The sequence below is a fragment of the Loxodonta africana genome, chromosome 11, assembly GCF_030014295.1.
Source record: "Loxodonta africana isolate mLoxAfr1 chromosome 11, mLoxAfr1.hap2, whole genome shotgun sequence".
In the NCBI taxonomy this organism is placed as follows: domain Eukaryota; kingdom Metazoa; phylum Chordata; class Mammalia; order Proboscidea; family Elephantidae; genus Loxodonta; species Loxodonta africana.
In genome coordinates this window covers 53,751,969-53,765,700 of record NC_087352.1, presented here as the reverse complement: position 1 = coordinate 53,765,700, position 13,732 = coordinate 53,751,969, and positions in this window count along the sequence as shown.

Genomic DNA, 13,732 nt, shown 5'->3' with positions numbered 1-13,732 from the left:
GAACGGGGCGTCAGGATTGGAGGAAGACTCATTAACAACCTGTGTTATGCAAATGACACAATCTTGCTTGCTGAAAGTGAAGAGGACTTGAAACACTTACTAATGAAGATCAAAGACCACAGCCTTCAGTATGGATTGCACCTCAACATAAAGAAAACAAAAATCCTCACAACTGGACCAATGAGCAACATCATGATAAACGGAGAAAAGATTGAAGTTGTCAAGGATTTCATTTTACTTGGATCCACAGTCAATGGCCATAGAAGCAGCAGTCAAGAAGTCAAAAGATGCATTGCTTTGGGTAAATCTGCTGCAAAGGACCTCTTTAAACTGTTGAAGAGCAAAGATATCACCTTGAAGACTAAGGTGCCCCTGACCCAAGCCATGGTATTTTCAATCGCATCATATGCGTGTGAAAGCTGGACGGTGAATAAGGAAGACCGAAGAAGAATTGATGCCTTTGAATTGTGGTGCTGGCAAAGAATATTGAATATACCATGGACTGCCAGAAGAATGACTAAATCTATCTTGGAAGAAGTACAACCAGAATGCTCCTTAGAAGCAAGGATGGCGAGACTGCGTCTTAAACACTTTGGACAACTTGTCAGGAGGGATCAGTCTCTGGAGAAGGACATCATGCTTGGGAGAGTACAGGGTCAGTGGAAAAGAGGAAGACCCTCAACAAGGTGGATTGACACAGTGGCTGCAGCAATGAGCTCAAGCATAACAACAATTGTAAGGGTGGCGCAGGACTGGGCAGTGTTTCGTTCTGTTGTGCATAGGGTCGCTATGAGTCAGAACCGACTCGAAGGCACCTAACAACAATAACAACAACAACATAAATTAAGCATTTATAAATGTCTTAAAAGAGGTACCATTTCTGAAACTATCTCTTATTTTTGTTGATTAAAAGATGAGTGATCATTAAGATCCACAAATATTGATATGAATTCGTGCTAAATGGCATTTGAGTTATTGATTTTTAATTCTAAACTCTCCGTGGACTTGACTATATAAAGCAGCGCTTCTCGGACTATATATACCTAGGAATCCCCTGAAGATGTTATTAATATGCAGGTTCGGAGTCAGTGGATCCGAAGTAGGGTCCCAGATGATGCCCACAGAGCCACTCAGCAGGCCACAGATTGAATGGTGAGGTTCTACAGATCTGTTCTCAACCTGGGATTCATGAAAAAACTTGTGGGTTTTGTAACTCACTTGAAATTCAATCCACGCTTCTGTGTATGTTCTGTGTGTATGCGTGTGTGTTATTGTTGTTAGGTGCCGTCAAGTTGCTTCTGTCTCATAGCAACCCTAGGTACAACAGAATGAAACACTGCCTGGTCCTGTGTCATCCTCACAATCATTGTTATGCTTGAGCCCATTGTTGCAGCCACTATGTCAGTCTGTCTCGTTGAGGGTTTTCTCTCTTTTGCTGACCCTCTACTTTACCAAGCATGATGCCCTTCTCTGGAGACTGGTCCCTCCTGATAAACAAACAAACAAAAAAAATCCATCGGCATAGAGTCAATTCCAACTCATATTGACCCTGTAGGACAGAATAGAACTGCCCCATTTCCCAGGAGCCCCTGTTGGTTTCGAACTGCCGACCTTTTTGTTAGCAGCCCAACTCTTTACCACTACACCACCAGGGTTTACAGATGTCCCTCCTGATAACCCACTGCCATCAAGTCGATTCTGACTCATAGCAACCCTATAGGACAGAGTAGAACTGCCCCGTAGAGTTTCTAAGGAGTGCCTGGTGGATTTGAACTGCCGACTTTTTGGTTAGCAGCCTTAGCACTTAACCGCTATGCCACCAGCGTTTGTGCCCCCCCGATAACATGTCCAAAATATGTGAGATGAAGTCTTCACATCCTTGCTTCTAAGGAACATCCTGCTGTACTTCTTCCAAGACAGATTTATTTCTTCTGGCAGTCTGTGGTGTGTATAGCTGTGCATTATTTCTAGGTAGTAGGTTTATAGCTTTCATTACAATTTCAAATTATTCAGGACCGTAACAGGTTAAGAACCACTTAAACTGCTACTTTGTTATGGCCCTCTATTTAGGCTCAGCTTTCATTGGAATGTAAACATCAGAAGCTGTCTTTTCTGTTTGTTTTGTTTTTTGTTTTTCCAGACCTGTTCCAAGAACCTCATGCTGAGATAACCTTCCAGAATTGAAAACCAAGAGTTGAATATTTTTTCCCTTCTCAAATGAAATTCGGCAAAATGTAGTCATTCATTTTCCTGTAGAAAAATCTTGTGGCCTTTGTGTACATGTTTCAAAGCCTAAGGAAGGAATTAGTTAAATTGTTGTTGTTGTTAGGTGCCTTCAAGTCAGTTCCGGCTCATAGCGACCCCATGCACAACAGAACAAAATACTGCCCGGTTCTGCTCCATCCTTACAATCGTTGTTATGCTTGAGCTCATTGTTGCAGCCACTGTGTCATTCCACCTCTTTGAGGGTCTTCCTCTTTTCTGCTGACCCTGTACTCTGCCAAGCATGATGTCCTTCTCCAGGGACTGATCCCTCCTGACATGTCCAAAGTATTTAAGATGCAGTCTCGCCATCCTTGCCTCTAAGGAGCATTCTGGCCGCACTTCTTCCAAGACAGATTTGTTCGGTCTTTTGGCAGTCCATGGTATATTCATGGCATATTAGTTAAATTAACATTTATAAATAGCTTAAAAGAAGTTCCACTTCTGAAATGATCTCTTTTTTTGTTGCCTAAATGAAGAATGATAGATATGATCTACAAGAGGACAGTAATTTTCCCCCAGAAAATGAGCTCCTGGGGGGTCCTGGGGTGTGTTAGTTGTCATTTACAGGGGGTCTTCATAGCCTGTCCTTGGCAACCCGTGTTTGGGTGGCACAGTAGAGTGAGCTTCCAATAGAGAATGAACGTTACACAAATATTCCCCCAAACCATGACCCATTGTTCAATGGAAATTTCGAATTCAGCCAATGTCACCATGGTGAATCACCTATGTCATTGGTAAAATATATTTTTTTAATTTTTCTGGTGGTAATGAGGGTAAGTTAACCTATAAAGAGTGGGTAGTACAAATCACAGAGGGTGGGAGGTAATTAAAAGAGATGTATGTTTGAACAGTGAAGAAGTAAAATCATATTACATGATTCCCAAAGGATAGTAAGATATCATGAATAATTTTTTGGTATAAAATGAGTCTAAGTAAGTATTTTTTGAGGAGGCTTGATGGTGGTCCAGAGGGAGTGGAAGAGGAGAGTTTTTAAAGAAAAAGAACCTGTTCCTTTAATAAATGTTTGCGCAATTAACGCTAACCAAAAAAAAAAAAAAGTCTCTCTCAATCTCTTCCTCCTCCTCTCAGTCCCCCTCCCTTTCCATCTCTCTTTTTCTCCCTCCCTCCCTTCCACCCTTTCTTCCTACTTCTTTCTATTCTTCTTCTTTTTTTTTTTTTTTTTTACTTTAAACATTTTTAGTTGCTTTTTTGGCTCAAACTTCTGAATCTAAATGGAAACAGATATTGCAAAAGCTCCGACCAGTAAAAGAGTATGTAAAGTTGAGAAATTCCAGATCAGAGAGGAACAATGATAGACTATTGGAAATATCCCTAAGAAAAGTGTTAAAGAATGAATTTTCCTCTGTCTCCTGACGCTTTTAATGTTTGAAGATTTTCCATACAGAAGTCTCATACTTACCTTCTTCTTGAGGTTCCTGGGTTAGACAGATTATTCAGGACCCAGTTCCTGAAAGGTGCTTTGTAGCCCCTTTCACTGGTCAGAGGCCATCTCCATCACCAGGAAGCATCCTTCTCTCCTTCTCCAACTTCATTTCACTTACTGTCTCCCAGTCGCCACACATCTGTACCTTTTATAATTCTTTCCTGGGTCAAAGTTCAATTTAATCTCTTCTGTATGTACTATGATCCTAATTAAATATTTCACACTTATGACTTATCTTTCCAAGCTAACATTTAATATGATTATAGTCATCAATTTTCAATATTCTCTAATATGACAATAAGGCCTAATATAGTCTGGGTCTGGCTAGATAGTCAAGAAAAGAATAACTGATTTTAACCACAGCAATGAGATTTGCCAACTTTATTACTGGTAATTACTATTATCAAGCACTTAACCTTAAATTCACTATCTCTCATTTAATCTTCACAAAAACACCAAGAGAAAAGTATTAGTTCTCCCATTTTACTCATGAGGAAGCTTAGGGTCAGAGAAGATAAAATAATTCATTCACTGTTACATTATATTTTCATGACAGAGCAAGGAGGGATTTGTACCTAGGGTTTCTGGACCCAAAGCCTACTTTTCTGAAAAGCTATATTATAACACTGTTTGAAACGGTAGATGATTATGTAAATAGTAATCTCACAAATAATAAACACACTATGTTTTGGCATCTTCCTTAACATGTAAATGTATATACATACACACAATTGTATGTATTGCTAATAATTTTGCCAGGAGTTTCTATATGCTCTTCTGTGGAATGTATTCCTATGACACAGATACCTCCAGCTTCTATACTCACAGGTCCATCTTCTCTGCATATTATCTTCATTTCTGCTGGTTTTTATTTCGTCTTACTTTTTTTTATTTCCCTTCCAGATATTAGAGGACCCTTGGTGGTGCAGTGGTTAAAGCAATTGACTCCAATCAAAAGGTTGGCAGTTCAAAACCACCAGTGGCTCTGCAGGAGAAATATGTGGCAGTCTGCTTCTGTAGAGATTTACAGCCTTAGAGAACTTATGGGGTCACTATGAGTTGGAAGTGACTTGATGGCAGTGGGTTTTGGTTTTTTCCAAATATGTATTGATTCATTTGCACTTTTCATCTTTGAATTGGCCCAACAAATCCAACTGGAGAAAGTTTTATTTCCCATTGGAAAACTAAAATAAATATCTATATACCCAGTACCCATAAAATGGAATGCCAAAAATCTAAAGATAATATGGGTTTATTTCTAGGCCCAGTGTAAGATATGCTACAGTCTATTTTTCAGAACTAGCTTCCAATCATTTTGTAGATATGAAATATTCAGAAACTTCATGCTGCAGAACATGCTGAATATTGAAGAGCTTATGAAACATTGCATAGAAACATATTTTTCTCATAAATAATTTCCCATAAGTGGGCTTGAAGAGATCCTCCTTTTGGCCCAGCATGACAGGGATTTGTCAGAATTTTTCATTGACATTTCATTTCACTGCAAATAAAGAAGAATAAAATCTCAATTAACTCATACCTTTGGGGAATGGGCTGTTCTCATAAAATTACATTTTTGGATAGCTCAGGGTGAAATAGAAATCATTTCATAATAAATAAATGTTTATTGGTTGTTATCTCAGTTATCTAGTGTTGCTATAACAGCAATACCACAAGTGGATGGCTTTAACAAATAGAAACTTATTCTCTCACAGTTGGTTGGTGTTGTTAGGTGCCATCAGGTAGGTTTCAACTCATAGCAACCCTGTAGGACAGAGTAGAACTACACAATAGGATTTCCAAGGAGTGGCTGGTGAATTTGAACTGCCAACCTTTTGGTTAGCAGCCGAGCTCTTAACCACTACACCACCAGGGTTCCCTCTCACAGTTTAGAAAACCAAAACCAAACCTGTTGCCATTGAGTTGATTCTGACTCATAGCGACCCTAGAGAGTAGAACTGCCCCATAGAGTTTTCAAGTGGCACTTAGTGGATTTGCACTGCTCACCTTTTGGTTAGCAGCCATAGCACTTAACCACTACGCCACCAGGGTTTCCTCTCACAACTTAGGAGGCTAGAAATCCAAATTCAGGGTGCCAACCCCAGAGGAAGGCTTTCTCTCTGTTGGCTCTGGGGGCAAGGTCCTTGTCATCAATCTTCTCCTGGTTTAGGGGCTTCTTACCTCAGGGACCCCAAGTCCAAAGGACGTTCTCTACTCCTGTCTCTTCTTTCTTAGTGGTATGATGTCACTCTCTTCTGCTCACTTCTGTCTTTTATATCTCAAAAGAGATTGACTTAAGACATGACTTAATCTTATAGATTGAGTCCTACCTCATTAACATAACTGTCTGTAATCCTGTCTCATTAACATCATAGAGGTTAAGATTTACAACACATAGGATAATTACATCAGATCACAAAATGGAGGACAACCACACAACACTGGGAATCATAGCCTAGTCAAGTTGACACACATTTTAGAAGGCACAATTCAATCCATAACAGTCACCTATTCTATGCTATTGTGTGCTAGAAAGTCAATTCCGACTCATAGGACCCTATAGGACAGAGTAGAACTTCCCCATAGAGTTTCCAAGGATGTAATCTTTATGGGAGCACATCACCAGGCCTTTTCTCCCATGGAGAGCCTGGTGGGTTTGAACCACTAATCTTTCTGTTAGCAGCTGAGCACACCACCAGGGCTCCTTAATTCCATGTTAGCTGTAAAGCAAGCACTGAGGAGAATCCTATTTTGCACATGTTATCTCCTTTAATCCTACAACATGTCTGTAAAGTAGGTCATGCCATTTTATATGAGATGAATCCAGGGTCCAAAGCAATTAAGTAATATGTCCAAGATCACACAGCCGTTAAAGGGGAGGGACAAGATAAAAACTAGGGCTTCAAACCCCTGCTGAGAATTTGCATTTCCACCCCAGATATACTGAATCCAAATCCACAGTTTAACAAGATCCCCAGGTGATCTTTATCCTATTAACATGATTCCTAGGTGATTCTTATCCTATTCACAAGATACTTGTTAAAACGTATATCTGGGATGAAAATGCAAATTCTCAGCAGGGCTTCAACCAAAATGAAGCTGTTCAAAGCCCTGATAAAAATATAGTTCTACGTGATACCAATACGTATTCCCTTTCCCTGATTGGTGTGGAAGCACAGGAAATGTACCAGGAAGAAAGACTAAAGTAAGTTAAGGCTCAGAGATGAGAAAGTATAAGAGGTTTCAGGGTCTGTAGATAAAGTGGTTGTGCTGGCGAAAATAAGTCCTAGAGTATCGATGAAGAAAAAGCTGGAAAAGGGTAGAGTATGGTGAGCGAAAACAGGACATTTATTTAGGAGAGTCAAACAGTAAGCCAAGATTGAGGTGGAAAATGTGTGATGTAGGTCAGTGGCAGTAAAACTAGAAAGAAGAGACAGTTGCAAGAGTTAAATCTTTCAAAGGAAGAAATAGGTGGATAATTGTGAATATGAAGACTGAGGGGGAAGATTAATTCCAAGGTGACTCTGGTGTCTCAAGCTGGTATCTTTAGAAGATGATTATTAATTAACAGAAAGAGGGAAGTGAGCTGAGAATTTACACTTGAAAGTGGTAGGAGAGAGTGTAAGTTAATTTAAACATGTTGAGTCTAAGCATGAGGGACATCCAAGAGGAAATATATACTGTAGATAGTAAGCATTTAAAAACAAGGTGCTCAAGAGGGAAGTCACAACTGGAACGGTAGGTTGGGAGATCATTCACAGAGAGGTGAGAGTTTCAGCATATACCTGAGAGAATTAGAAGACAACTCTCAGGGAACAAAATTGATTGAAAAAGAAGATGTTTGAACACTGAATTTAGGATAAATCTATATTTTGAAGGGATAAAAGAAGAGGTCCTAAAGCGTAGAAGAACAATGATAGTACAATTTTTCAGAAACTAAGAATGGAGAGTATTTGAAGCAAGAGTATTTTTAAATACCATAGTTCCTTGATTGAAAGATGTCATAGAATTGTGTTTTTCTTCCAATATTTTATTATTAAAAATATTAAAGACTTAGAAAAATTGTACAGTGAACCCCTATATGCCCAGTACCTAAATCCTACAATTTTTAACTATTTTCTTTACTACATATCTATTCCTCTATTCACCCACCTTAATTTTTGATGCATTGCAAAGGAAGTTGCAGCCATCAGCTCATTATACTGCTGAACACTTCAGCAAGCATGTAAATAAAGATTCCATAGCCTTTGATGTGTACCATTGATTTAATTTTGTCATTTTAAGGGAAAAGAGAAAAACTATGATAATTGTACATAATTAATTGTAAGAAACATCCTGATTTCAGGAATATTGCTGTAAAGCTTAGAACTAAAGAAACATAATACTATCAAATCTCATAGGGAAGTTTACAAGGCAAATACTGAGCAAAGCCCTTTAAGTTGAACAATTATGAGACTATTAGTGACCTTTACACCTAATATTTCTATAGACCACTAGGGGCAAAAGTCAGGTGGCTGAGAGATCCTTGAGTAAATACATAGATGATGAGCAAAAGAGGTAGGGGTAGACCATTCCTAGAAGTACAGCAGCCAAATACAGTAAAGAAGTTGGTCAATGGAGAAAACAGCAGTGTTCTCTTGAAGTTGTTTTCTCAATGGCATACATGTTCTTTGTAATGGAAGTAGTGATGACGTTTAACTCTGAAGCTGAAAATTGTTTTAAAATATATGACCATATCTCTTTAACAAAGTAAGTTTCTTTGATTTTTTAAAACGTACTTGTCCTTGAAAATATTATTCACATTTTGCTTTGGCTGCTCTGAAAGGATATCAGTGTTGGAAGAGATTGGGCTAAATTGACAGTGTACGAATTCAAGAACGTAATCAAGAAGTTATATGTCCAGACATAGTTATGATGTCCATTTGTATGTGTGCGTGTATGTGTGTATTATTTGATGACTCTATTCAAGAATGAAACCAGAAAAAAAAATTCAGGGTATTAAGAATTCTGGTTCTGGTTAATCAAGGTATTAACTGTAAAAGCAGAGCCCCTTATGACAATCCAGTTATATTTATAAGGGGAAATATTTTTTAACATTTACAGAATAAATTGGCTTTTGTAGTGAAAATTATTGTATATATACATCGTATGAAATATTTACCGGAAATGTAATCTACTGCATGCTAATGTTGATAAGTTTGGGTTCTAATGACATTCTACCCAGACTACATAATTCTAGAAGTTGTTGGGAGACTGATGTCTGGGTTTCTGCATTCTTCTGCAGTTTTTCTGATATTTTATGAAATAGTACAGGAACTTTATGCAGTGTTGTTTCATTATGAATTGACAATGTTATTTCTCTGGAATCTGATCACTAGTATATGAGCAGAAATGAGATAATAAAGGAACATTTTTTAAACCTATTTTTGTTGAAGGATACAAATGACCCCTTTCTTAGTAGGAGCACAAAACACCTGCATTGCCATAACTATGAGTTCAAACCAGTTACTTCTTGTTGCAAATATGGTAGAAAAGGTTGGAAAGAAAATTGAAGAATGAGTTAAACAGAAAGTACAAATATCCTTTTTTTAATAAGAAACTATCTAAAAATGATCTGGAATATCCTTGAAGCTAATTGAAGGATCCCTTGACTTTGACATTGTGTAGAAAAGAACCCAGGAACTCAAGGTAAACCTCTTAGAGAGGAACAGATGTATGTAAAATGAACATCTTTAAACTTGAATTGTGGGAGTTTGACAATAAAAACATAGGTATTTAGTTTTGAGTTTATATTTTTTGTTTCGTTCTGGTTTGGAATTTTGTTTAAATGTGGTCATTCTAAATTCTGAGAACCATAGAGAAGCATTAAGAGGAAGTTGTAGATACAGAGCTGTTCTGGTGAATCTATTTCTCATTTTCGCTGATGATTTGCCTCAATTTTTTTATTCTATGAGTTTCCTAAATCACGATGGAGCAGGAACAGGCAGAATTGAGTCAAAGTCTCTGCAGCCTTTTTTTTTTTTCAAATTATTATTTTGATTAAAATATATGCAGGAACAAATACACCATTTCAACAATTTCTACATGTACAATTCAGTGACACTGATTATATTCTTCAAGTTGTAAAATCATTCTCACTATCCTTTTCCAAATTATTCTCCTACCTTTAACTGAAATTCACTTCCTTCCTAACCTTCTCATCTAACCTTTTGAGTTGCTGTTGTCAATTTGATCTCACATAGATAACTCTTTAAAAGAGCACAGTACTCAAGGCAGATATACTTTACTAATTAAGTTAAATTATTGTTTCATTCAAAGAAGACTTTAAGGGATAGTTTAAAGTTTAAATATTATTTCAGGGCATTAGTTTCAGGGGTTTATTCAGCCTTGATGGCTCCCAAAAGTCTACAATCCATTCTCATTTTAAATTCTGTTCTGTTCCTACCCCTCCTTTTGATCAGAGATTCTTCTATAAAATCTCTGATCAAAATATTCAGTAATGGTAGCTAGGCACACTCCAGTTTTTTGGTCTCATGGCAAAGAAGACAGTTGTTCATGGAGGCAACCAGTCACTCATTCCATATCCTCCTCCAATTCCTGACTTTGCTTCTTCCTCTGCTCCTCCAGGTGAAAGGAAACCAATTGTTGTACCTTGGATAGTTGCTTCTCTGCAGCCTCTTCTCCTTGATGTTGCTTTTGTCTACCTCAGTCTTGTTGCCATGGAGCAAATTCCAACAAAGTATGATGTCAGCCCTACTCTCTATGACTGGGGCAGATCCTATGGATGAAAAGACAAATTATACAATGTTTTTGTCCTTGAGGGCTTCTTAGATAATGTTCTTTGCTTAGTCATTATTTCCCAACACCTGCTTTATGGAATAACTATCAATCTGCGCTCCCTTTAAATCCTTCTATAAGGCTCTCTCTTACCCATTACAAAATTCCAAATAAACAACCCTTTTGTGTAGAGACTTTTCATGGATTCAAAATCACCTGGGAAAATATATAACTCATGCTTCTGACATAGCTGGACACTTCCCTCTATCAAGTATTTTGGAAACTTTGCTATTTTTGCAATAACGATTAGGTTCTTTCTGATGTACCCAGTGAACCCAGAAATTAGATTCTAATTTGCAAAATATGAAGGTACAACAAACTACAAACCCATAGAACTAGGAAAGAGTATTTCTTCATAACTTGGGGTACTAGATCTCGGTCTTACTTCAGGGGAGGGATTAAATTACACATTGCATTATTATTTAGTTGTTTGGTCCAGTAAGGTAAATGCATTGTAGTTTAGAGAAAGAAGAATCTGGAACAAATATCATCAACAGCAGATTTGAGACATATCCCAGGAAGCAAAAGCATCTGCCCTGCCAGGTGCATTAGTAACAGAAATCCCATTAATAGAAAAGCATTCCTTATACTGCTGTTTCTATTGTTTATCTTTTAAAAATGTAACTTTTTTTTAAAGCCAAATAATATTTTCTAGAATTTATTTTTGTTTTTGTCTAAGAAAGAATATATAATTTAATAATAATGAAAGTCTTGGATTCAAGCCCCACTTATCAAGCTGAGTGGCTTTGAGGAAGTCCCTTATCTTCTTTGAACTTTGAATTTGAACATTTGAAACATAAGCAATAAGACATACTTTTTAAGGCATACTTTTAAGAATTTATAAAGGAATGGAGGCAAAGGTGTTTTATTGTACATGTAGTTCTCCAGATTATGAACCACTTCCATTCCTAAGTCCCTATCTTTAATTTGAATTTGTGCATAAGTCGGAGCAGTTAGGATTTGTTCATGTCTAGTGTCAAATATACCTTTTCATGAACAAAAAACTTTAAAGAAACACTTCCAGATATACTGAACATCTTTAACACAATGATGCAATAATAATAATGTTTTGATGTGTGTCAGGAAGTAGCGCCTGTTTATTACTACAAACCATTGTATGTACCTCAAATTTTTAATATAATAGGCTTTATGGGTATCGGTTTGTAACTGCAGATTGTACTGTGGGGATAGAGGGAAGTTTTACCCTTTCCTTCCTCTGGGTTCCCATTGATGGAAATAATAGAATCAGGGCACTGATGACCAATTAGGAAGCAAGACTCCTAGAAAATCAGGGCCCTCTGGAAGCGCTAGAGAGGAGAAACAAGGAAGCCTATTCCTCCCTCGCTGACAAAAAGACTGCTGGGCCCACCAGCTGTGTGCTGGAACTGGCAGCAGAGGCCTGGCTTGTTCTGTTGGAGCCAGGCTATGCTTGGTTTGCTTAACAAATGCGGCCCTCAAAAAGTTCAAGGCCAGAGAGTTTGGGGTCATCTATGTCAGAGCACAGGCGGGCTTAAGAACTTGAGTAGTGAATTTTAGCGCATGGATTGCACTCTACCACCCACAGAGAGGAGTCCTAATGAAAGCCACCTCATTGTGACTCATATTAGCCCCCTTCCAGAAGCAGGAGTAGAAAGGGGTAGAAAGAGAGCACACGCACCTCATCAGTGCTTCCCCAAGTGTGTAGATGTGCTGTTTCCCTTATCTTTGATGCAAAATAAGAAAGTTGAGAGAAGAGCACAACATTCCTCCTCCCAGATTTGGCATTTAGATATGTTTATCACCCTCAAAATACAATTTATATTGTATATTAAAATGCTTTAAGATTGATTCCAAAACATATGCGTTTGAAATTGGCTAACTTATGAAGAATCCCTGAGGCAATTGTCTCTAGACAAATCTAGCTACTGTCTTTTTGTTCAATATTTTATGAACATGAAAAAGTAGAGTGTCACAGAAATTTTTCCATATATGCGTATTTTATTTCTCCTGTATTCTCAAAAGCTCCTTGCATATGAGAAGTGTATATGACTATATGACGATATACTCCTGAACAACATGAGCACAAGGCAGTGACTGCATAATAAATACACATTAGATTAATATGATGGTTCATGTATAGAGTAGACTAAGAGAGGCTCAATTTCACCTGTGTGGCATCACAAAGTCAGTCAGAGACAGTGGAGATGAGAGCCCCAGTGTCTTAGTTACCAAGTGCTGCTGTGACAAAAAATACAAGTGGATGGTTTTAATAAGCAAAAATGTATCATCTCACAGTTTTGGAGGCTAAAAGTCCAAATCAGGGCATTGACTGTTGGAAAAAGTCCTTCCTTGTTTCTTCCGGCTTCTCATAGCTACCTGTAATCTTTGGCATTTCTTCCCCCTGTGTTTGTCTGTCTTTCTAGATCAGATTTCCTTTTTTTTAAAGATACCAGTCAGAAGGTATAAGGTTTAGGACCCACCCTACACCAGTATAACCTCATTAACATAACAAAAGAAAACTCCTGTTTCCAAACAGGGTCACGTTTATGGGTACAGGGGTTAAGATTTCAATCTAACTTTTGAGGAGAACACAAATGAATCCATAACATCTAGTATCTTCACAATCACCCATCATAGCTGGATTTTTCAGGGTGTAAGAATGGAGGATGAGGTAAGCAAGAGGCAAAAGTAGATAGGATGTGAAAGTTAATATATCATACTGGGGCCAAAAGCATGCTACACGTTGTCCTGTGATTTACCCCAGGTGAGTCTCCTCACTCCATTCCTGCCATTATGTAATGTTTCTCACCAAGAGTCGGTTTACTTGGGAGAACATTCTGCAGAGAGATGCTAGCAGTAGTCTGCACCTGGTAGTCATATATTATGTACCTAATGGGCAAATCAAATGTTTAATAACTGTACTGTGAAAATAAAGCTTAAAACAAGTCAATTCCTGCTGTGGCTGCCCCTCCACATCAGATATAACTGCAGGCCCAGCTCACAGCCTCAGCATCCTTTATATGTCCCCCTTAGTGGGTCCTGCTGAGGAAAGTAACATTAAAGCCAAAGCACTGCTCACTTCATTAGTGGTAGAGTGGTGTCATACCATTTATTAAGCATATTAACATCAAGTGTTCCACCTAAGGTCGTCTGAAACATTTTTCCAACATGCACCCTGGGTAGGGTGAATCCTATAGTGGTTTTGGA